General features: G+C 41.5%; 1 non-coding gene across 1 annotated transcript; it reads right to left on the bottom strand.

Annotated features, from left to right (window-relative positions):
- Positions 1-1369: 1369 nt before the first annotated feature.
- On the bottom strand, positions 1370-1473 carry LOC128568306 (small nucleolar RNA U13). The gene has a single exon (XR_008375113.1). It is a non-coding gene; the product is annotated as a small nucleolar RNA U13 (small nucleolar RNA).
- Between the last annotated feature and the right edge of the window lie 6526 nt (positions 1474-7999).

Raw genomic sequence — 7999 nt, 5'->3', positions numbered from 1 at the left:
TTGTAGTTGTCATTGTTGTTTGGCAGCCTAGGACTGGATTTGAACCCGCCAGCTCTGGTGTATGTGGCTGGTGCCCTAGCCCCTTGAGCTACAGGCGCCGAGCCCACTATTTTATTGTTTACAAGAATGAGTGGAAAAAAATGAAAATTAGAAAAAAAATCAGATTTGTTGAACCCTTTCTCCCTGTCTCCTGATTGTCAGTCTGCCTGGTTGTGTACCAAGTTTTGCGCTAGAGCAGGGGCCATCCTAGTTTTGCCCTCAGGCAGCTCCTTTGTTTTCTCTGCCTACCTGCTTTTTTGATTGGATAGGAAATGCAGATTCCTCCCTTGCACATAGGGGCCAGTTTAGGAAGAGGCAGGGCTGTAGAGCACTAAGGGGAAGAAAACGTCGTGGGTGAGGGCTTCCTGGATGATACCTGAGAGTCCCAACTTCAGAAAGGAGCAAAGAGAAAATTGTCAGCAGGAATAGCAGTCCATGGCTTCTGTTGAGAAGGAAGGATATTGTCTGCAAGGAGCAACAGCCTGTAGGGAAGATACTGCATGCCCGTCCCATGGCATAGGGCATGGTTGTTGGAGGATCTTGTGCCTTCATTCTAGATAACCCATTTATTCAGTGTAGTTGGCTGGTTCCCTTCTCCCAGGCGCTCTGGTTGTTTCTTAAAGTCTGTTTGGCTCATTCTTCCTCATCCTGTTTGCCTTTTTACCCAGCTCTCCTTCCTCTTGGGCTTGCCTCCTGTCTAACACCTCCCTGCCAGGGAGGTACCATAGCCCATACCTATATATAATCCTAGCACCCTAGGAGGCCGAGGTGGGTGGATCTCCTGGCTCAGCAGTCTGAGACCAGCATGAGTAAAAATGAGACAACCCCCTCAATCCTCCCACCAAAAAATAGAAAAACTAGCTGGGCATGGTGATGGGCACCTGTAGTCACAGCCACTCAAGAGGCTGAGGCAAGAAGATCACTTGAGCACAGAATTTGAGGTTGCTGTGAGCTATGATGCCACAGTACTTTACCCACGTTGGCAGAGTGAGACTCTCTCTCTAAACAACAACAAAGAAAAAACAAGAAAAACCCTCAATCTTTAGAACTATTTATAAATACTTCCCTTCTAATTACAGCCAACTCGATTACACACAAAATTTCTTTCCTAAATTCTCCTTTCATAAATGTTATCAAACTTTATTAAAACCATTGACAATTGCTTGTATCTTCTGCTTTGTCTCATTCCTTTTTTTTTTTTTTTTTTTGAGACACCGTCTTACTTTCTTGCCCTAAGTCGAGCGTTATGATGTCATAGCTCATAGCAACCTCAAACTCCTGGGCTCAAGTGATCTTCTTTTTTTCTTTTTCTTTCTTCCTTTTCTTTTCACGTCAGAAGGGTAATGGGCTGATCTTGTAACAAGATTTGTGGGAGGCACATCTCACGCAAGTGCATGAAAACCCAATCATCATGCTTATGAACTAGAAGAGGATCTCAAGTGATCATCTTGTCTTAGCCTTCTGAGTAGTTGGGACTACAGGAGCTTGCCATGACACCCAGGTACTTTTTCTATTTTTTTAGTAGAGAAGGGGTCTCAATCTTGCTCAGGCTGTTTTCAAACTTCTGAGCTAAAGTGATTTACCCACCTCAGCCTCCCAGAGTGCTAGGATTACAGGCATGAGCCACTGAGCCCAGCCTATTATTTAATTTAAGATAGCTTTAATATTTCAAATGACAAAATATTTTATTTATAGATATTTATCTCATTTATATTTTCCTTATTTATTTATTCACAGTTTATCTAGATTGTTTATGAAAAGTGAGATATTAGACAAAGGTAGTCATCATTTCAAATTATTTACATGTTAACCATTTTATTTTTATTTTTATTTTTTCAACAGAGTCTCACTTTGTCTCCCTGGGTAGAGTGCCATGGTGTCATAGCTCACAACAGTCTCAAACTCTTGGACTCAAGTGATTCTCTTGCCTCAGCCTCCTGAGTAGCTTGGACTACAGGCGCCTGCTATAACACCTGGCTGTTTTTAATCACAATATTATTATTATTAGTTAAACTTTATTCAAATTAATACAAGGGTACAGTATCTAGGATGCATTGCTCCCACTTCCAGGGCAAAGCTCCACCCATTGAAGAGCCCCTCACCCAGGGGGCCTGCTAGACACCCTCACACTGTGCACATTAGGTGAGATCCCGCCTCATGCCTTCCCTCCCTCCGCCATACATCCTTGTCCCTCCCACCTCCTGCTTCCCTCTGCCCTGAACTGGACTGTAATAGTGTTTTATTGTTCTTAGGATAGAGGATGTATTAGATATTAAACTGATAAGAACATGTAATTGTTTATATATTGATTTCATATTAATATGGAGTACATTGGATATTCATCTTTCCATTCTTATGATACTTTACTAAGAAGAATGTATTTCAACTCCATCCAGGTAAATGTAAAAGATGTAAAGTCTCCATCTTTTTAATGGTTGCATAATATTCCATGGTATACATATACCACAGTTTGTTGATCCATTCATGGGTTGATGGGCACTTAGGTTGCTTCCATGACTTGGCAATTATGAATTGAGCCACAATAAACATTCTAGTGCAAAGTCTTTGTGGTAAAATAATTTTGGTTCTTCTGGGTAGATACCGATTGCAGGGTCAAATGGAAGGTCTATATTTAGATCTTTGAGGATTCTCCATACTTCTCTCCAAAAGGGCTGCATTAGTTTGCAATCCCACCAGCAGTGTAGAATTGTTCCCTTCTCTCCACATCAACACCAGTAACCTGGCTATTTTTAGAGACAAGGTTTTGCTCTGGCTCAGGCTGGTCTCAAATCTGTGAGCTCAGGCAATCCACCTGCCTTGGCTTCCCAAATGGTAGTGTTAGGCCTAGTGGGCCTAGGCTAAAGCAGAAAAGTGCCAGACCTAGGCTATAATGGAAAAATACCAGTTAACTCCTGGCAAATTTCCGGGCTGCAGGCTTTCAAAAAAAAAAGATGAAACAAGTCTAGTTCACTCCCAAGATAGATGAGAAAATATTAATTGATTTCTTGCTTCTAGTTTACTCTCAGTTTCTTGCTTGGCTAACTCCCTGGTAAATGAACTTGGAGGCACCAACTGTCCCTGGACTGATCTTTAAACCATACCAGGTGGAGAAAGTACTGAAACCAAGATGTACGGGGGAAAGTACTGAAACTAAGATGTATAGGAGGAAAATATTGAAACAAAGATGTATGACATATGACTAACTGCAAAATTCTGCTTCTGTACAATGCTGGCTTGCTACCTACCTGAATGCACCTGGACAGCCTGCGTGCCAACCAGGATGCAGACCAAGCCTTAAAAACCCGACCCCTTAAGCAGTCGGGGCTGCTTTCAGAAATCTCTCTTTGGGACCAGCTGGCTCCTGAATAAAGAGACTCCCTTGTAAATTCTGCTTGTCTGGTTGTGTGGTCTCTGGGGAACTCCTGGGCACAACAGTAGGATCATAGACATGAGCCACTGTGCCCAGCCTCATGGTAACCATTTTTATAGCCTGTGAATATCAGGTGTTCACCTAGGTAAAAAAATTAAAATTTAAATATGTGGGTATTTTACTGACAATTCAAGAGATATGACTGTTTTTATTAAACTAAGAACATTAAATTAGTCTTATCAAAAAATTACAAAAACAAAGATTATTCTTATGGGGACAGACAAAAGTGTTTGGACTTCCTCAACATGACCTTGGGTGTAGGACAAGATAAACTGGGCTCTTCCATCCAGAGGTGGGATGGGATAGAAGGCTCCTTGTGCTTTTAGATAACTATCACCATGTACAGTGATGCCTTTGTCTGTCATGTTGCCACTTTTGTTCCCCTGGGTATAAAGGTGTAAGTGGATTGCGGATTGTGGACTTTACCGGTAGCCCAGCTACCTGACTGTCAGGGCCTCCCATGTAACTTAGCTCACAAGCCACCAGAGCTAAATAAAGAGCATGTCGTACTTGCCCTCCAGTGCCTCAGTTTCTCTTGGGTCTGTCCAAATTAGAACACTGGCACAACAATTCTGTTTTAGGCTGGGTTAAAACATCTCGCAGAGACAAATATGTCTCACCAGTCAAGCAAAAATGTATAGGAACAATTCCGAAGGCATATCTAATTTTATTTTACCAATAATTTTAAAACTAGCTTACTTATTAAAGATATACATAACGGCCACATGTGGTGGCTCATGCCTGTAATCCTAGCACTCTGGGAGGTTGAGGTGGGTGGATAGACTGAGCTCACAGGTTTGAGACCAGCCTGAGCCAGAGTGAGACCTTGTCTCTACAAATAGCTGGGCATTGTGGTGGGCACCTGTACATGGCACGCTATTGAGGGTAACAAAGTGAGACTCTGTCTCAAAAAAAAAAAAGAAAAGAAAAGAAAAAGAAGATACACATGGGGGCGGCACCTGTGGCTCAGTCGGTAAGGTGTCGGCCCCATATACCGAGGGTGGCGGGTTCAAACCCGGACCCGGCCGAACTGCAACAAAAAAATAGCCGGGCGTTGTGGCAGGTGCCTGTAGTCCCAGCTGCTTGGGAGGCTGAGGCAAGAGAATTGCTTAAGCCCAGGAGTTGGAGGTTGCTGTGAGCTGTGTGAGGCCACGGCACTCTACCCAGGGCCATAAAGTGAAACTCTGTCTCTACAAAAAGAAAAAAAAAAAAGAAGATACACATAAGTCATGTGAACTAAAAAACATTAGTGTTACTTACTTTATGTTTTATATTTGATATGAGTGCCCATTTATCTAAATAGAATTTGTTAAGGGATTTCTGGTCAGCTATGCCAGATATTACTATGTAGATATAACATAAACACAGTATATGTAAAATGCATAAACATACCTAAACACATGTATACACACAAAGATTTTATAGCTTTCATTTCAGAATTTTAATCATGAGATAGTACTACAGACCCCCTGGTTTATAAAAGACAGTTGGAAAAAGAAAACAAGAACAAAAAATTCAAATTATATTTGTGACAAAACTGGGACCTGTTTACATGGCTAAACTTTATTTTCTCCATAGGTAATCTAATGGAAGGAGTTGACCAAAATTTTGGGTAAAGCGGTTTCCATGGCAGTTCAATTTAAAAACAAAACAAAATTAAGCAAGGAGACAGTTATGTTAATCAGTTACATGTAAGCATTCCACATTGTATATCAAATCAGCACATGGTACCCCATAAATGCATAAATGTTCACAGTTATGATTTAATAAAGGATTACAATAAATAAATAAATAGATAAATAAAAACCAAGTAAAACAAAACCTTTTTTGCCCATTTTTAATTTTGGATGTGTTTAGGATTAAATTTTTTTTTTTGTAGAGACAGAGTCTCACTTTACTGCCCTCGGTAGAGTGCCGTGGCATCACACAGCTCACAGCAACCTCCAGCTCTTGGGCTTACGTGATTCTCTTGCCTCAGCCTCCCGAGCAGCTGGGATGACAGGCGCCCACCACAACGCCCGGCTATTTTTTTGTTGTTGTTGTTGCAGTTTGGCCGGGGCTGGGCTTGAACCCGCCACCCTCGGCATATGGGGCCAGCGCCCTACTCACTGAGCCACAGGCGCTGCCCAGGATTAAATTTTTAATCCTGGACTTACAGAACTGTATTTCCAAGTAGTCTTGAAATAGTAACAAATACATCTTTTTTTTTTTTTTTTTTGTAGAGACAGAGTTTCACTTTATGGCCCTTGGTAGAGTTCCATGGCATCATACAGCTCACAGCAACCTCCAACTCTTGGGCTTAAGCGATTCTCTTGCCTCAGCCTCCCGAGTAGCTGGGACTACAGGAACAAATACATCTTTTGTTCGATGGTCTGGTTTGCTTGATTAGCAAATGGAGTCAGGGAAGAACCCAGCAGTCTTTTCTTTCCTAGCTTTTTCTGTTTGGCCTTCGAATAGCAGAAAAAGCAACTTTTTATGCGGGACATTGATACCTTATATTAGTGTTCTGAGCTCAAGAATTTGACCCATTTGATCTTACAGCCTAACTTTTATAAACATTTATCTACATTTGTATCTTTTAGATTATTAATTTTGATTAAATATTCCATCCCTGTATATAATTGTTGGCCAGGCAAACCTAAATTTATAAACTATGTGTAGGGGTTGTTTGGTTACCATGGAGCTGTTGTAATTTGTAAAGCCATTAATTTGCAAGGCTTTTAAAACCTCTTTTCTTTGATTTTTATAATCTTGACTGTAATGCCATAGCAGTGAGTTTTATCTCAGCACCAGCAGAAAAGTTGACAGAGTCAAAGTAGACAGAAAAAAACAGAGATAGACAAAGGACTCAGAAGACTTTATGTGTTAGCCTTATAGTTGCAGGGTTTTTTTTCTTTTCTTTCCTTTTGAGACAGATTCTCACTATGTTGCCCTTGGTAGAATGCTGTGGCGTCACAGCTCACAGCAACCTCAAACTCGTGGGCTTAAGCGATTCTCTTGCCTCAGCCTCCTGAGCAGCTGGGACTACAGGCGCCTGCCACAATGCCAGGCTATTTTTTTGTTGCAGTTGTCATTGTTGTTTAGCTGTCCAGGCTGGGTTTGAACCCACCAGCCTGGGTGGATGTGGCTGGCGTCCTACCCACTGAGCTATGGGCACTGCCCATATAATCGAAGGTTTTCAAATAATGACCATAAGAAAGGATTCTCTGACTAGGAATTGAACTCCAGCAGAGACAGTTCCTAACCATTAGACCACCAGGGTTAAGCTCTGAATTTTCTCTGATGTAATTTTACCCACCACTTTTTTTTTTTTTTTTTTTTTGCGACAGAGTCTCATTATGTCACCCTGGGTAGAGTGCTGTGGCGCCACAGCTCACAGCAACCTCCAACTCTTGGGCTTAAACAGTTCTCTTGCCTCAGCCTCCCAAGTAACTGGGACTACAGGTGCCCACCACAACGCCTGGCTATATTTAGTCGCTGTTGTCATTGTTGTTTAGCAGGCCTGGGCCAGGTTTGAACCCACCAGCCTCAGTGCATTGTTGGGAGCTGAGCTATGGGCTCTGAGCCTGCCCACCACTTTAAAATGTATACAATAACAACCCATAATATGTAGCTGGAAGGAGTCCCAGAAAACCTGTCATGCCTTAATGTTTGAGACTACCATTCTATTTTTTTATTAATCTCTCAAGAGCAGAAAAAAATCCTATAAATCTGGCTTGGCGCCTGTAGCTCAAGAGGCTAGGGCACCAGCCACATACACCAAAGGTGGCAGGTTCGAGCCAAACAACAATGACAACTGCAGCCAAAAAATAGCCAGGCGTTGTGGCTGGCACCTGTAGTCCCAGTTACTTGGGAGGCTGAGGCAACCTAGTGAGACTGTCTCAAAAAAAAACAAACCCTATAAATCTTATCATGGAATATCAGGAGTTTAGATGTTTTAAATGGTTGTGACCACCCTAATAGATTTTAATTAGCTATCTTGTGCCCACCAGTTAGAACATGTATTTTTGCTTTTGGAATATTTTGAGAAACAAGCAAAGGAAAAGAACCCACATTTAAAGAAACCAAGATAAAAGTATCTTCAGGCATGTATATCAAACAAAATATTAAACTGGGTATGCAGACCTAACTGAAAGAAAATTTACTAGGAAAGACATGGTCATAGACAGAATGTAAATTCTGTGGAAATCAGAATACTCAACCCAGAGAGACGTATGTCTTTATACCAGAAGAGACTTTCCAGAAAAGACAAAAAGTATTTTATTATCCCAAGTAGGATGTATGGTCCTTTATTAAGGTGACCTTATCCAAACTAAATCCCAGGTAATATCAGAAATCCTCTACCAAAAAGAGGGAGGCTCAGCCTAAGAGAAGATTCATCAGGGCAGAAAAAGCAAGCTATGGAAATAGAGGCTCAAAGGGCTCCAGTGAGCATGACACACTGGTTCTAAGAATCACTGCTTCCTTTCAATAGTGATCTCTTTCAGGTCCTCTCTCTAACAATATACATGTCAACCTAACAAACAAACA

The sequence above is a fragment of the Nycticebus coucang genome, chromosome 16 (assembly GCF_027406575.1).
Source record: "Nycticebus coucang isolate mNycCou1 chromosome 16, mNycCou1.pri, whole genome shotgun sequence".
Taxonomy (NCBI): Eukaryota; Metazoa; Chordata; class Mammalia; order Primates; family Lorisidae; genus Nycticebus; species Nycticebus coucang.
The sequence above is the reverse complement of the archived record's forward strand: the minus strand, read 5'-3'. Positions and strand labels throughout refer to the sequence as shown.